Source organism: Bactrocera dorsalis, chromosome 1 (genome assembly GCF_023373825.1).
Source record: "Bactrocera dorsalis isolate Fly_Bdor chromosome 1, ASM2337382v1, whole genome shotgun sequence".
In the NCBI taxonomy this organism is placed as follows: Eukaryota; Metazoa; Arthropoda; class Insecta; order Diptera; family Tephritidae; genus Bactrocera; species Bactrocera dorsalis.
In genome coordinates this window covers 75,858,657-75,875,352 of record NC_064303.1, presented here as the reverse complement: position 1 = coordinate 75,875,352, position 16,696 = coordinate 75,858,657, and the positions used below count along the sequence as shown (strand labels likewise).

Here is a 16,696-nt window from a genome sequence, read left to right as displayed (position 1 = left end):
GTGGACTTATCTATTGATTGCATTACAAGTTAAGGTATGAGCGAAACAGGGTATTATTTTTTCGCCAAACAAGCTTCTATTTAATTTCATCATGGTTGTATCATTATCAGTTACATACACAAACAGAAACTTTATTTATTGAAACGTTCCACTCGTTGAAAAGCCCAGACATATTTTCTTCTAAATAAGCTACTGTATGACTTTCGTACAGTTCGATTACTTCTAACGTCCCACTCAACAAACGTAAATTGTTCAAAAAATCCATTGTTACCCCAAGGAAGGACTCATTTTTCATTGTCTGAGTCCATATGTCATACGTTGGAACTTATTTGGAACTTTAACACGCGGAGCCAGTTCTTTCATCATCTGCAGAAATGCTTTTCCTTCCACATTGGAAAATGGATTCTTGTCTATTTTCATATATTTCACAATTGCTTCTGTAATTTTCCTTAATTTAGAGCCATCTTGGAAAGAAATACTTTTGACCTGCTCATAAAAGTCGTTTACATTAGGTTGGATCAGCGCTGATCCGATTTATTTTACAATACTGGCGGAGTGCATATACCAGGAAACGATTCAGTACCTGCAGTGTTTTTTTTTTAGATCTTATCTTAGTCTTCTTATTAGTACTGTGAGATAACTCATTTAGACTTGACGCTGTTGTCCCAACGGTTGGCGATATGTTAATTATTTCAGAAATTTTTCATTGTTTTGGTTCCGAGTGCAGTTTTGGTTGTTTGGTTCCACACCAACGCACATGAAGACATCACTCATAAATACACACACACATTCCAAAAACCACACCATACTACCAAAAATTAGATAAGTACTTCGATTTGGTTTCAATAGAATTTATTTGGCACTTACCTGACCCTTTTTTGGTAATTTTATATACATAAAAGTAAAATTAAATAGAAATTTCCCCACGTAACAGCGAATCAAAACGTGCACTCAATTCTTTTTTGCCGTTTTGATTTAGTTTTATTTCTCCTTTTTCTCCTTCTTCGTTTTGCTTTGGTTACGGCATTGCCAATTAGGGGAAAGACCGCCGTCCAAGAAATGCGATGGACGGGACAAGGACAGAGACGAGTAGGTCCTTGTGACATTTACTACAGTGACCATATAAAGGAGCGCAAGTTTGGTGTTGGATTCGTGGTGGGGGAGAGACTCCGTCGCCGAGTATTATCATTCACTCCGGAGAATGAACGTCTAGCCACAATCCGCATCAAAGCGAGGTTCTTCAACATATCGCTGATTTGCATCCACGCCCCGACGGAAGAGAAGGACGATGTGGCCAAAGATACCTTTTATGAGTGCTTGGAGCGCACTTATGAGAGATGCTCCGCCACGATGTCAAAATCGTGCTTAGCGATTTCAACGCCAGGATGGGCAAAGAAGGTATCTTTGGCACTACGGTCGGTAAATTCAGCCTCCACGAGGAAACATCCCCAAATGGGTTGAGGCTGATCGACTTCTCCGGGGCCCGAAATATGGTCATCTGTAGTACTAGATTCCAGCATAAGAAGATACATCAAGCTACCTGGCTGTCTCCGGATCGAAAAACCACCAACCAGATCGATCATGTTGTAATAGACGGAAGACACGTCTCCAGTCTTTTAGATGTGCGTGCGCTCCGAGGTCCTAACATAGACTCGGACCACTATCTTGTTGCAGCCAAGATTCGCATCCACCTCTGTGCAGCAAAAAACGCACGCCAACAAACACAAGGAAGGTTCGACGTCGAGAGGCTGCAATCACAACACACAGCCGAAAGATTTTCTTCTCGGCTTGCACTCCTGCTCTCTGAGAGCACTCGTCAACAACTCGGTATAAGGGAACTGTGGGACGGCATTTCAAACTCCTTACGTACAGCTGCAATCGAAACCATTGGTTTTCGGAAAGTGCAAAAGAACAGCTGGTACGACGAGGAGTGCCGTGTCGCAACGGAGAGAAAACAGGCTGCCTACCTCGCGACGTTACGATCGACCACAACACGTGCGGGATGGGATGGATACCGAAAGTTGAAGAGGGAAGGGAGACGCATTTGCAGACAGAAAAAGAAAAAGGCCGAAATGCGTGAGTACGAACAGCTTGATAAGCTGGCCGACAGGGGTAATGCTCGAAAATTCTACGAAAAAATGCGGTGACTTACAGAAGGTTTTAAGACCGGAGCATACTCCTGTAGAACCCCCAAAGGTGATCTAGTCACCGATGCCCAGAGCATACTTAGATTATGGAGGGAACACTTCTCCAGCCTGCTGAATGGCAGTGAACACATAACACCAGGAAGAGGCGAACCCGATTCCCCAATCGATGACGATGGAGCAGACGTTCCATTGCCCGGCCATGACGAAGTTGGAAAGCTGTTGCCCGCCTGAAGAACAACAAAGCGGCAGGGGCCGACGGATTGCCGGCCGAGCTATTCAAACACGGCGGCGAAGAACTGATAAGGAGCATATATCAGCTTCTTTGTAAAATATGGTCGGATGAGAGCATGCCCAACGATTGGAATTTAAGTGTGGTATGCCCAATCCATAAAAAAGGAGACCCCACAATCTGCGCCAACTACCGTGGGATAAGCCTCCTCAACATCGCGTACAAGGTTCTATCGAGCGTATTGTGTGAAAGATTAAAGCCCACCGTCAACAAACTGATTGGACCTTATCAGTGTGGCTTTAGGCCTGGCAAATCAATAACCGACTAGATATTCACCATGCGCCAAATCTTGGAAAAGACCCGTGAAAGGAGAATCGACACTCACCACCTATTCGTCGATTTCAAAGCTGCTTTCGACAGCACAAAAAGGAGCTGCCTTTATGCCGCGATGTCTGAATTTGATATCCCCGCAAAACTAATACGGCTGTGTAAACTGACGTTGAGCAACACCAAAAGCTCCGTCGGGAGGGGCGGACCTCCCCGAGTCGTTCGATACCAAACGAGGTTTCACACAAAGCGACTTCTTCAATCTGCTGCTGGAGAAAATTATTCGAGCTGCAGAACTGAATCGAGCAGGTACAATCTTTTATAAGAGTGTACAGCTGCTGACGTTTGCCGATGATATTGATATCATCGGTCTCAACACTTGCGCCTTTAGTTCTGCTTTCTCCAGACTGAACAAGGAAGCAACGCAAATGGGTCTGGCAGTGAACGAGGGCAAGACGAAATATCTCCTGTCATCAAACAAACAGTCGTCGCACTCGCGACTTGGCTCCCACGTTACTGTTGACAGTCATAACTTTGAAGTTAAAGATAATTTCGTCTATTTAGGAACCAGCATTAACACCACCAACAATGTCAGCCTATAAATCCAACGTAGGATTACTCTTGCCAAGAGGTGCTACTTCGGACTGAGTAGGCAATTGAGAAGTAAAGTCCTCTCTCGACGAACAAAAGCCAAACTCTATAAGTCGCTCATAATTCCCGTTCTGCTATATGGTGCAGAGGCTTGGACGATGACAACAACCGATGAGACGACGTTACGAGTTTTCGAAAGAAAGGTCCTGCGAAAGATTTATGGTCATTTGCGCATTGGCCACGGCGAATATCGCATTCGATGGAACGATGAGCTGTACGAGATATACGACGACATTGACATAGTTCAGCGGATTAAAAGACAGCGGCTACGCTGGCTAGGTCATGTTGTCCGGATGGATGAAAACACTCCAGCACTGAAAGTATTCGACACAGTACCCGCCGCGGGAAGCAGATGAAGAGGAAGACCTCCACTCCGTTGGAAGGACCAAGTGGAGAAGGACCTGGCTTTGCTTGAAATATCCAATTGGCGCCACGTAGCGAAGAGAAGAAACGACTGGCGCGCTGTTGTTGACTCGGCTATAATCGCGTAAGCGGTGTCTACGCCAGTAAAGAAGAAGAAGAAGAAATTCATCTCGGCCAAAAATTGGAACTCGTGAACATTTTCGTGCGATCATTTTTCACAACTTTCGACGTGGATTATCATGACAAGAGTGCATCGGTGAGCTAAAATCTTTGTATGGCTATGAAGCACCATCCTATAGCACTGTGAAAAACTGGTACAACGAATTCAATCGTGGCCGACGCTCGCTCAAAGACGAATTCCGTGAAGGTCGTCCAAAAACAGCCGTTGTGCCAGAAAACATCGATGCCGTACGTGAACTGATAATGCAAGACCGTCATGTAACATACCTTCAGATAGAGGCATGCCTATGCATTTCTCCCACCAGCATACATTCGATATTGCATGAACAACTGGCCGTAAAAAAAGGTTTGTTCTCGTTGGATCCCGCACAATTTGACAATTGCTCAAAAAAAGTCTCGTGTGGATTGGTGTAAAGAAATACTGAAAAAATACGATCGCGGTGCTTCAAAAGACGTTTATTAGATCGTCACAGGTGACGAATCATGGATCTATGCGTTTGAGCCCGAAACAAAAAAAATCGACCGTGTGGGTCTTCCAAGACGAGCCAAATCCAACGAAAAAAAAACCATTTTCGTTGATAAATATTCCTATTTTCATTATTAGGCCAGAAATATATATAGCAGCCCTCGTAATATTTGTTAGCTGCTATGATCGTCCCAGTGCAACAATTAGCGAATTTGAAGATTTTCTCCTGGAGTTGTCTCTAGAAATGAGAAGCAAATCGCCAATAATAATAGCGGGAGATTTCAACGCATAATCTACTGCTTGGGGTAGCAGAGTTACAAAACATCGTGGTCGCCTAATTCTAGAATTTTTGATCAAACCTTATAATTTTAAACAGTGGCACACAAAATACCTTTCAAATATAAATAAAGGATCAATAATAGACCTAATGTTTGCTAACGACGCGCTTAGCAGGCATACTAAGTGGAGGGTGTCAGACATGTATACAAATAGTGACCATATGGCTATAATTGCCGAAGCTTCGTTCTCCCAGGAAACAGAACTCTGTCGTAGAAATACATGTCGAAAACGAAGCTGATGGCAAAAAGACTTTGATACTGACGTTTTTGAGAGGTCTGGAGTGAGGCATCAGGCGAAGATGCCACCCACTTAGTATCCGCTGTGCGGAAGGAGCTAGATGCAGCTTGCGATGCAACTATGCGCAGGACGAGATACAATATAATTAGGAAACCGATATACTGGTGGAACGACGAAGATGTCGCCTACAGCGTAATATCAAAAAAAGTTCCTGAAGTCAGCTATTATCCGTAGTAAGAGATCCTGTTTCGAAAAGCTCTATGAAGAAGCGAACGTAGACCTCTGGGGAACGGCATACAAAATTTGTATGTCGAAGGTTAAAAATAAGTTTCAGCAACCTAAGAACGCATCCTTTATGAAAAATGTTGTCGAAGCTATATTCCCGACACATGCCTCCACTTCCTATATTAAACGAAACGAGGCTACGGAGCCACCTCTATTAGTCACAGAAGACGAACTATTGGCTATTGCGAAAAAAATCAAAAACTCTAAAGTGCACGGAATAGATGGTATACCAAATAGAAGCCATAACTCTAAGGCCCAGCTTATTTGTTAATATGTACAATGCGTGTGTATTAGAAGAGGTGTTCCCTGATCCGTGGAAGATACAGCGTCTGGTTCTCCTCCCAAAGCCAAAAAAGCCACTACCTTCATCTTATCGACCTCTTTGCATGCTCGATTTGGGAAAGTGTACGAAAGCATTGTAAGAAACCGCTTGGAGTTAGCAATCCAAAAGCCGGTGGATTATCAGAGAGACAATACGGCTTTATTAAAAAGTGCTCCACTATTGACGCACTAAGAGAAGTAGTTGATACTGCAAAATGCTGAATAAGTGGAAAAAGATGGATAGGTGGTAGGAAAAAATACTGCGCGCTAATAACCCTGGATGTGAAAAATGCCTTCAACTCCGCAAAGTGGGCAAACATATTAAAAGCTCTACACAATACACACACTCCTCATTGTAATGAGTTATTTTCAAAAGCAGAGTGGCAAATCTAATTATGACAAAATTGAGACATTTTGAACAGCTTAGGCGTCAGTCAGTCCGTGCAATAGAGGAGACTTAAACGTTTTCTTCTCTCCCATGAAGTAATACTTTGTCCAGTGCTCCCGTGAGAGAAATATGAGGTGGGAGTAGGTTAGGTTTAGCGGATTAAAGTCCCGCACTCCGGCTTTCGATGCTTCCTACTACTATAAAAAAACCCACACATTTAAAAAATATCATATGAACCATTAATATCATATGATACATAGCAATAGAACACGACACCAACTAAATCGCTGAGATTGCGACACGAGTACAACCTGTGGGAAGCGCAGCGTCAGCAAACTCCATACCCGTTGTAGCGGTAAACGTAGGTTTAGAGTCAAGTGTAAATTAATAAGACATGAATCAACAAAGTAGCATGCTCCCAAATTATTTTTCTATAAAAAAAACTAAATAAATTTTTTTTAACTGACGCCCGAGCAGGACCTGCCCTCGAAAAGTAGTAACAGCCTGAAAACCAAAAAGTACGCGAGTGGCGAGCGACAAACGGTACTAAATTAGAAATTAAAGCAAAAATAAAAACACACAAACGCGAAACGCGATAAAAAAGCCAGAAAATATAAAAGTAAGGCTACCCGTGTGAGAAACTAATAATAAATACTGTACTGACGAACGAATCCTATAGAAGGATGGAAACCAGTACTGTAAGCTTTTACAAACTGTTTTTATATTATTAAAGAAAATATTAATATTACAAAGAACAAGAATTTAATTATTTGATACAAAAAGGGAGAAAAATAGGTCTTAAATTACTGTAAGCTTTTTCAAACAAATCCTAATATTACTTCTAATGACACTGCTGAAGAATTGATTGAACAACTAAATCAGATGAGGTTAGATTATGGGCAAACCACGCATCCCTCAAACCGTTCCATCCATCCTTCAAACTCTCCCACCCCTAACCCCACTCTAGTAACGACAATAGTTCGACAAGTACTCGTACGAATGAAAACGCAGGCTATAAATGACTTTACCGAACCCGACCACAGCGTTACACTGAACGCAAACAATACATATGTATAAACAAATTAGACAAGATTTCGCACATGGTTAAATGCCTTAGAAATTTTTCGGTACGACCAGGAGAATTTATCTCCTGAATGAACAGAATTTTTAAAGCATACGTGGGGGTCAAAAATACACGTAAGTACTTCGCAATACTCCATACGATCAGGCATGACGTATGCCGATGCCGCAGTCGTCTATACTTCAATTGAATGAAGTCAAATCCGAAAATGCACTACTCGGGTAAAATGCACTACTCGAATACCAGATGACCACTCTGGCCCAACGCCACGATGACATTCCGACCTTCTACCAGAAAGTTTATCAACACCTTTCCTTTATATTAGACAAAATTTCATGTCTCGAATTAAGCGACGAGTCCATACGGGCTATGACCAATCCATATAGGGACAAAGCCCTCAACACATTCATTAGAGGGCTAAATGACGATTTACCTCGTCTTCTCAGCATGAGAGAACCGACAACCTTGCCCCAAGCACTACTTTTATGTCAAAAACTTGACATTACAAAGCCAATATTCAACCACAACCACGACCTCCCCGAAATAACACTTTTAATAATTTAAATAGCAATAGAGTTTTTTACCCCGAACTAATATATTTCCACTCCCCCAGACGAAATTTTGACCAACATGCATTCGGTCGTCAACCAAATCGGTCCCAGGGCCCGAATCGCGGCAGTCGTAAGCGAGCAAGTAATCGTATCGAGTGAAATTTCGTAACGTGTCGAGTATGCGGATCGTCGCACAGGAAAACAGAACAAATGTTTTTTTTCGGCAAAATCAATTGATTTAATTTACAGGCTCCGGCACTCGAAGTGTAACCAACTTCAGACCGTTCGCGCAGCTGTCGCACTGGTATCAGCCGTTTATAAATTTGCTGAATGACAGTTCGGAGTATTGTTCACAAGTGTACAAAAGCGTTTTGCCAAAAGTGAACGCAATAAAGTGATTAGCGATGGAGTTCAAACGTAATAGTGTGATTGCTTTATACTTAGCTGGAAAATCACAGCCAGCAATTGTTTGTGAGCTTAAACACCTTAGTGTGAATAACGTTTTTGTTTATCGCACCATCACTCGTTACAATGATACTGGTAGCATCGCAAAACGCTATTCGCGGTCACCAATTGTTTTCATCGAGCCTAGCGTCAAAGTAAATGCGACATATTACCGTGAAAGTGTTCTGGAGACTGTTTTGAAGCCGTGGGCAAACAAACATTTCGGTCGCAAATCATGGACGTTTCAACAAGACTCAGCACCGTCTCATAAAGCGCGAGTGAACCAAGAATGGCTGAAAAACAACGTTCCGAACTTCATTACGACCACACAATGGCTCTCGAATTCACCAGATGCGAATCCAAGGGATTATTCTCTCTGAGCCATTTTAAAGAGCAAGGTCCTAAGTAAAAAATATATTAGTCTTGAGATGCTGAAGAAAGCCATGGCGATTCTTTTTTTGACCGTCTCAAGGCCATAGTTAAGGCAAAAGGTTGACAAGCAAAAGTGAATTGGTCCTGAATTTATGATTATTTTCACACATTTTGTACATTAAAATAAATAAAAATAATTATCCAAACGGAATTTATGGCTTTTTTAATTGGTTACAGTTGGTTCGAGTGCCGGACCCTGTAAAATAGTCTCCTACTGCTTCAATACAGCTTTTTGCACGGTTCAAAAGCATGTCGCTTTCAATTCCATTTCGATGAATTTTAATGATGATTTCGGCTGATTTTTGATGAATTCACGCACAGTTCCGATGGAATTTCCGGTGATCACGGATTTTGATTGGCCCACATGTTCTTCGTCATTTATGTCATTACGACGACTTTGAAAACGTTGAAACCACTCGTGCACTCTACTACGGAATAGGCACAACTTGTTTCATCAATTGAAACGTTTCGGTAAAAGTTTTACCAAATTTAAAACAAAATTTAATGTTGGCTCTTTATTCGAAGCTCATTTTCGCACCGATAACACAAACATACATACGGAATAACTTCACTTCCAATCAATGAAATGTCATGAATGAATTCTCACGGGACAATAGATAAAAATAGCAGGTTCTAATGCTCCAGTCGACATATAGATTCAAAAAGTTCTGTTTACTTTGAAAAACTCCTTGTAAATAATCTTTTAAAAAGTTGTTTGCCAAACTGCATGGAGGAAATGAGACGTGGAACACTACTACTAAACAAATATAATGGAGAAATTTCAATAAATAACGAATCTTGTATAATCTTGTATACCAAAGTAACCATTGTTATCAACGGGAAAATTTCTATAGCGAAGAAAGAAGAGCTAGTAAATCATTACCAGCCATCCTACAACCGTCAACCGCACCACTCAACATAGAAGAATTTCTATAAAATAGCTAAACTAAGCCTGCTAGAAGTAGCAAATAGAGTCAAACATGGAACCAACATCGCCTTAATCGTCATTTTAATACTGATAGCCTTAATTTTTGGGAAAAATCTTTTAATAAAAAACTTTTGATAAAAGCCTAACAAGATGAACCCAATAAACTATCACAACCGGTAATAGACGGACTCAACCAAATTCTCAATACATCTAAAGATTCAAACGAGGACCTCTGAATTTCAAGGAGGGATCAGTTAGCAACCCACACGTTTAAAAAGTATCGTATGATGCTTTAATATCTTGAATATAATAAAATGCAGTAGAATACGACACCAACTAAATCGCTGAAAGTGTAACATGTGTAGCGGCATTTCAAGCTGCTTACCTACAGCAGCAACCGAAACTATTGGTTTTCGGAAAATGCAAAAGAACAGCTGGTACGACGAGGAGTGCCGTGTCACAACGGAGAGAAAACAGACTGCCTACCTCGCAACGTCACGATCGACCACAACACGTGCGGGATGGGATAGATACAGAGAGTTGAAGGAGGAAGCGAGACGCATTTGCAGACAGAAAAAGAAAGAGGCCGAAATGCGGGAGTATGAAGAGCTTGATAAGCTGGCCGACAGGGGTAATGCTCGAAAATTCTACGAAAAGATGCGACGGCGACCCCAAAGGTGATCTAGTCACCGATGGCCAGAGCATACTTAAATTATGGAGGGAACACTTCTCCAGCCTGCTGAACGGCAGTGAACGCACAACACCAGGAGAAGGCGAACCCGATTCCCCAATCAATGACGATGGAGCAGACGTTCCATTGCCCGACCATGAAGAAGTTCGAATAGCAATTACCCGCCTGAAAAACAACAAAGCGGCCGAGCTATTCAAACACGGCGGCGAAGAACTGATAAAGAGCATGTATCAGCTTCTTTGTAAAATATGGTCGGACGAAAGAATGTCCAACAATTGGAATTTAAGTGTGCTATGCCCAATCCATACAAAGGAAGACCCCACAATCTACGCCAACTACCGTGGGATAAGCCTCCTGAACATCGCGCATAAGGATCTATTGAGCGTATTGTCTGAAATATTAAAGCCCACCGTCAACAAACTGATTGGACCTTATCAGTGTGGCTCTAGACCTGGAAAATCAACCGACCAGATATTCACCATGAGCCAAATCTTTGAAAAGACCCGTGAAAAGGGAATCGACACCTACCACCTCTTCGTCGATTTCAAAGCTGCTTTCGACAACACGAAAAGGAGCTGCCTTTATGCCGCGATATCTGGATTTGGTATACCCGCAAAACTAATACGGCTTTGTAAACTGACGTTGAGCAACACCAAAAGCTCCGTCAGGATCGGGAAGGACTCTTCAAGCCGTTCGATACCAAACGAGGTTTCAGACAAGGCGACTCCCTATCGTGCCACTTCTTCAATCTACTGCTGGAGAAAATAATTCGAGCTGAAGAACTTAATCGAGCAGGTACAATCTTTTATAAGAGTGACAGCTGCTGGCGATGCCGATGATATTGATATCATCCAATTAGCGCCACGTAGCGAAAAGAACAAACGACTGGCACGGCTATAATCGCGTAAGCGATATCTACGCCAGTAAAGAAGAAGATATACACTCATATTGTTCCCAAATCCCCCTGGCGGAAATCAAACTGAGTTTATATTTTAAAAGCATTAAAAGAAAATTTGTTGTTCTGACAAAAATTCCATTGGAATAAAATAAGAAAGAAAAAACCGTTACCATACTGTTTTAGTATTCGGTTTATTTCCCGGTAAAAACTGAAATACCGCTAAAAGGCAAAACAGTTTGGTACTACATATAGCGAATTATTAATTGCCGTTAAACGTTGTGTTAAAACACCCAAAATATCTCCATATCCAAAAATGTCAAGTATTTACTTGCACAAATATCTAGCACACCTCTTATAATTAAAGTAACAAAATATGGTAATTTAATAACAATGCAATTTTTTTTAAATAAAAACACAAAATAAACTAAATGTTATAGTTTTGCACTCGATGTAATATTGAAACATAATACTATATAAATGGGGCGGCCGTGTAAGGACCGACAAATTTTGACATCACTTCTGGTGGTGCATCCACAAAACATGATTGTCACCACCATGATTTAGAGTTTGGTTTTGTTGTAATTTAGTAAATATTATAATCTTATATGAATGAACATGATGGGTATATGTATGAAACGCGCCATCTATGATTGTCAAGCAAAATATAACTATCTGTCAAAATTACAAATATACGAGTACACTCACTCTGCAACAAGATTCTAGGTGTGAAGTAATAAGAAGAACACGTGACTCTAATAAAAAGCAAAGAAATAGAATAAATTAAATTGTATTTTATTATTTAAAAAAAATCATTTCAACATGGTAGCAGAGCAAGGTTTATAATTTAAAGAAGAACAAAAGAAAAAAACTGAATGTGATAAGTTAAATAAAGATATAAAAATACGATTAAGATTTGAGGTTAACCTAAAGTGTTCAAAAAAACATTTGTCGTGAAAATACATTGAATTATATTGTTAGTATCACCAAGATGGCTAAACAAGCAAAGATAGAAGACATTTTGATACCAATTTTTGATGGTGCAAACTATTCAAGCTGGAAATTAAGATTGTTAACTTTGTTGGAATACAAAGAGTGCAATGAAGCCGTCATGGTTAAAAATGAAAATGGCCTAACAGAATGGAAAAAGAAGGATTTAAAAGCAAGAACTATTTTAATGAGTACGATCTCAGACAAACAATTAGAATATGTTAATGAATGCACAACAGCATATGATATGATAAAGATGTTTGGCAAGATGTATTTAACACAGTCCACAGCTATGCAAATAATATGTAGAGGGAAAATTGAAGAGATTAAATTGAACAATTATGATACAGTAGAAGATTTTTTCGTTGAGTTTGAGAAAACAATTAATGAGTAGCTGGAGGAAAAATAGATGAACATGAAAAGTTGAGATATTTACTCAGAGCTCTTCCACCAAGCTACAGTTACATTGGCGATTTTCTGGATGTAATTCCAGAAGAACAACGATCAGTTGATTATCTATGTTCCAAAATAAAAGAGAAAAATATGGTCACTAGCGATTTGGACAAGAAAAACAATGTGAGCACTTTTGCAACCAAACTCAGATCCAAATGCTTCACCTGTGGCAAGGCTGGTCATCTCAGTAAGGACTGCTGGCACGGTCAGAAGTATAATCAAGGGCAATAAGGTGTTAGAGATCAGCGAGGACTACAGAGAGGTTTCAACAGAGGTGGATTTAACAGAGGTCAGAATAATTTCAGAGGACAGAGTACATTTAGAGCAGTGTTTTTCAATCTGTGGGTCGCGACCCCCTTAGGGGGAGCCTTACTCGGGGGGTCGCCAGCTGAAAGAAAAAGTCGAGGTTCTTACACAACAAAAACACAATTTCAATGAGAAAGATGTGCTTGTTTATTTTTCATTAGTTTATCAAATTGTGGTGTTATATTTGAAACATTAATAATTAAATCATTTTCTAATTGCAGTCTATTTCTCTTTTTAGTTTTTATGTCTACCATTGAAGAAAATGTCAGTTCACACAAGTATGAAGTGACTACAGAGCCTCAGAGTGCAAGTCTGGAAAGTATGTCAAAAGTTTCTCTTGTAAATTATGCAAGCTTTGTATCATGCAAGGAATATGAGCCAATACTGCAAAACTTTGATCTGATGCATTATCTTCAACAATCTTCTGAACACACGGAAAAGACTCAAACATTTTGTTTTGCAGAGAGGTCGACCACAAACGAAGTTTTGCGTGAAATGCTTTTACTTTATCTTTAGCTGTTAAAATATTTTCTTCTCTTTCTTGAAGGTTCTTGTTCAAAAATGCTAATTTCAAGAGCCAAATAGGGTCAGAAAAACGGTAAGCATATTTTGATTTTGCATCTTGTAAGAATATTAACAATTCAGCTCTCAGTTCCAGAACTCTTGTCAATACCTTTCCTTTAGCTTTAGCGCCATCGTTTCAAATAGTGATACATTTTTTCCAATCAATATCGTAGTCGCAAGTGCTTTCTAAAAACATATCGTACACACATTGGCCAGTAGTGTTTGCAGGAAGTGCTTTGCAAAATAAGATTTCTTCCGTAATACTGTCATCTGCTTCAAAGCGCACAAATACTACAAACTGTGCACAGTCGGAAACATCTGTAGATTCATCGAACTGCAAAGCAAAATATTGGCTATTCTTTAATTTTTCGACTACTTGTTCTTGAATATAGTAATGTAAGCCTCCATATCGCCTGTATAATATATAGTAATGTAAGAACCCATTTACATATTTACATTACCTTATTATAACTAATACTACCTTAGTTTTAAGAGAAATTAGAGTAAGAGAAGAAGTTATTAGAAGAGTAATTAGGATTACGCTTTAAAATAAGATAGGATAAGTATAAATGATACAAAAATAAAACAGTAGTTCTTTAACAGACACTAACGAAAGCGTTTGTTTAATTCCGAGAACGTGATTATATCCTTGGCCATATCGTTTATTCTGCCTGAAATAGTATTGTCAGAAAGTGGTATTTTTCTTAATTTGTTTGCCTCCTGCTTACTGACCATAATTTCAATCATATCGAGTGCCGCTGGCAAAGTAAGATTTTCGGCAATTGTATGTGGTTTCCCTGCCTTAGCAACTCGATATGCGACTTTGTAGCTAATAATGTTGACTCGTTGACACTGGATGCCTGAAAATAGCTCACCGAAATTAAGTATAATCAAAAGTTATATGCAAATAACAAAGAAATAAACACAAACAGTAAAAATATAGAATAAAAAAACTAAAAAACACGCTTTGGCGATAACGTAAACTAAAAAATCAAAAATAATTGTTAATATGGAAAATAAATAAATAAAGAAAAATAGTATTATTGTGAAAAAAGGGTGGGACGCTTTTTAAGAGCTGATTTATAGTGCACCCCACGTTTTTTTCATTATTTTCTTACTTACCTGAATTATAGTATTTTGCTGCTGACTAAGAGCTTTCAACTTTCGTTCAAAGAAATCCGACGGCTTATCAGCTTCTTTTTGATGCTTGGTTGTGAGATGCCGCATAAGCTTTAACGGTTTCATACTATCACGTGATAAAACATCGCCGCAAATTACACATTGAGGTTTACTATTTATGACTGTGAACCAGTGTTTCAAATAACTGTCATCGTAATGTCTATTTTTTCGGATTCGATTCACCACCACCGCTGTTGATACTCGTACCAGATGTTGAAGGCTGCGATCTTTTGAGAAATTTATCCATTTTATAAACGCGCAGAGCAAGCGAAAAAAACAAAAGAATGACGTCTGAACTCATCGGCGACTATGCTTAACTGAGTGATGAGAGTTGAAACAAAAGAACATAGCTGTTGCTGTTACCGCAACGACAATCATGCCGTGCGGTGTGGCAACGTCGCGGTCGCCGACGCAGTATGACCCGCGCGAATAATAGATAAATTTGCCAAGATAGGAAAAACTTATTACCTAACGTATGTGATCTTTTAATTAAAATTAAATTATTTCTTTGACTTACTATGACACAAGGGGGTCGCCAGAATATTTCAACCTGTAAAGGGGTCGCGAAATCAAAAACATTGAAAAACACTGATTTAGAGGACAGCATCACTTCAGAGGCCCACATCAGAGGTTATAGCCGAGGTACAGGTCAAGGTCACTTAAGTGGTGAATCTACAAACAACTTCTCATCGGAGTCATGGACAGCTCAAGTATGCAATTCGGAGATAAATCAGGTATGGGGGTCTATTAAATCAGGAGGTTGTGTAAACAATAGTGAAATTAATTGGATAGCGGGTGTACAGATCATATAATTAACAATGATGAATATTTTGATAAATTTGAAGAATTAAAAAGTCCTGTGGATGTAAAACTGCCAGATGGCAAAAACTTGAAAGCTACTAAAGTAGGGACCGTCAGAATTTATTTTAAGAACTATTATAACAAAGAACATGTAGATTTAAAAAATGTTTACTACGTTGGGGGGATTAAGCAAAATTTGCTAAGTTTTTCAAAGATAACTAAAAGTTGCACTATAGTAGCAAAAGACGAAAAATCCAAAAATTATAATTTGACTAGAGAGTTAATTGTTGTGGCTGAAAAAATAAACAATTTGTATTGTATAAAAAGTTTTTTATCTAAAAACGAAATCTATGCACAGCTAAATTAACTCAAAAAGACAAATGGCACAGGGCACTTGGTCATGTGAATTTTCAGTATTTAAATAAATTAATAAATAATAAATTAGTTGTCGGTTTGCCAGATAAAATTGAAAGCATGTTCAAACTGTATTAAAAGTAAAATGAGTAATGTACCTTTCGAAAATAATAGAACAAAGACTAATGAAATTTTAGAATTAATTCATACTGATTTGAATGGTCCACACAATACAACTGGTTATGGTGGAGAAAAATACTTTCTCACATTTATTGATGACTATAGTAAATGTACAAGGATATTCTGTGTTAAAAGTAAATCTGAAGTGGCTTATTCTTTCATGGAGTTTGTAAATTTAATAGAAAATAAATTCAACAAGAGAGCCAAGAAAATTCAGTGTGACAATGGTAAAGAATATTTAAACAAAGATATTTATAATTTTATAAGCCAAAAAGGTATAGAGTTATTACCATGTCCACCATACGTCCATGAATTAAATGGAGTAGCAGAAAGATATAACAGATCGGCTATGGACGTAGGTAGGTGTTTAATGAGGGAAGCCAACATTCATAGGAGGTATGAGATATTTTTTTGAGTAAAACCAAACGTTGAGCATCTAAAAATTTATGGAAGTAGAGTCTTTGTAAGGGTTCCTAAAGTTCTAAGAAAAAGTAAATGGGGTGATAAAGCACAAGAAGGAATTTTGGTAGGCTACAACGAAAATAGTTATCGTGTTCTAACAAAAAATGGAATAATAAATGCTAGGCGTGTACAGGTAGTTGAAGAAAATACTAAATTGATTTGCTTAGGAAAATTAGATGATCAGAATAATAAAGATGTAGAAATTGGCCAAACTTCAAATGAAACAATTGAAACTGTTTCTGACACTAAGACTTATGTAGATTAGGGCATTCCTGAAAATTCTTTAAAGAATCTTGTAAATGATGGTAACTTAAATGATAATGGAGAAAAGGACAAAGTCAAATTGCAAAAAAAAGGAAAAAACTCCAGTTTCTAGATATGGTAATCCAGTTTCACATTTTATATATGTTAACCATATTGATGCAAATGTACCAAACACATTTGAGGAGGCG

General features: G+C 39.0%; 1 protein-coding gene and 1 long non-coding RNA gene across 2 annotated transcripts in view; one reads left to right on the top strand and one right to left on the bottom strand.

Moving 5' to 3' along the window:
• Positions 1 to 2,428: 2,428 nt before the first annotated feature.
• LOC125776748 (uncharacterized) overlaps positions 2,429 to 16,696 on the bottom strand; it is a 251,208-nt gene continuing 236,940 nt past the window's right edge. Inside the window, exon 2 of the mRNA XM_049450306.1 lies at positions 2,429 to 2,660. The gene's annotated coding sequence lies outside the window, so the exon portion shown is untranslated. The remainder of the gene's footprint in view (positions 2,661 to 16,696) is intronic.
• LOC125777084 (uncharacterized) lies at positions 11,677 to 14,860 on the top strand. Its single transcript, XR_007422093.1, has 3 exons — positions 11,677 to 12,687; positions 12,943 to 13,302; positions 13,357 to 14,860. It is a non-coding gene; the product is annotated as an uncharacterized LOC125777084 (long non-coding RNA).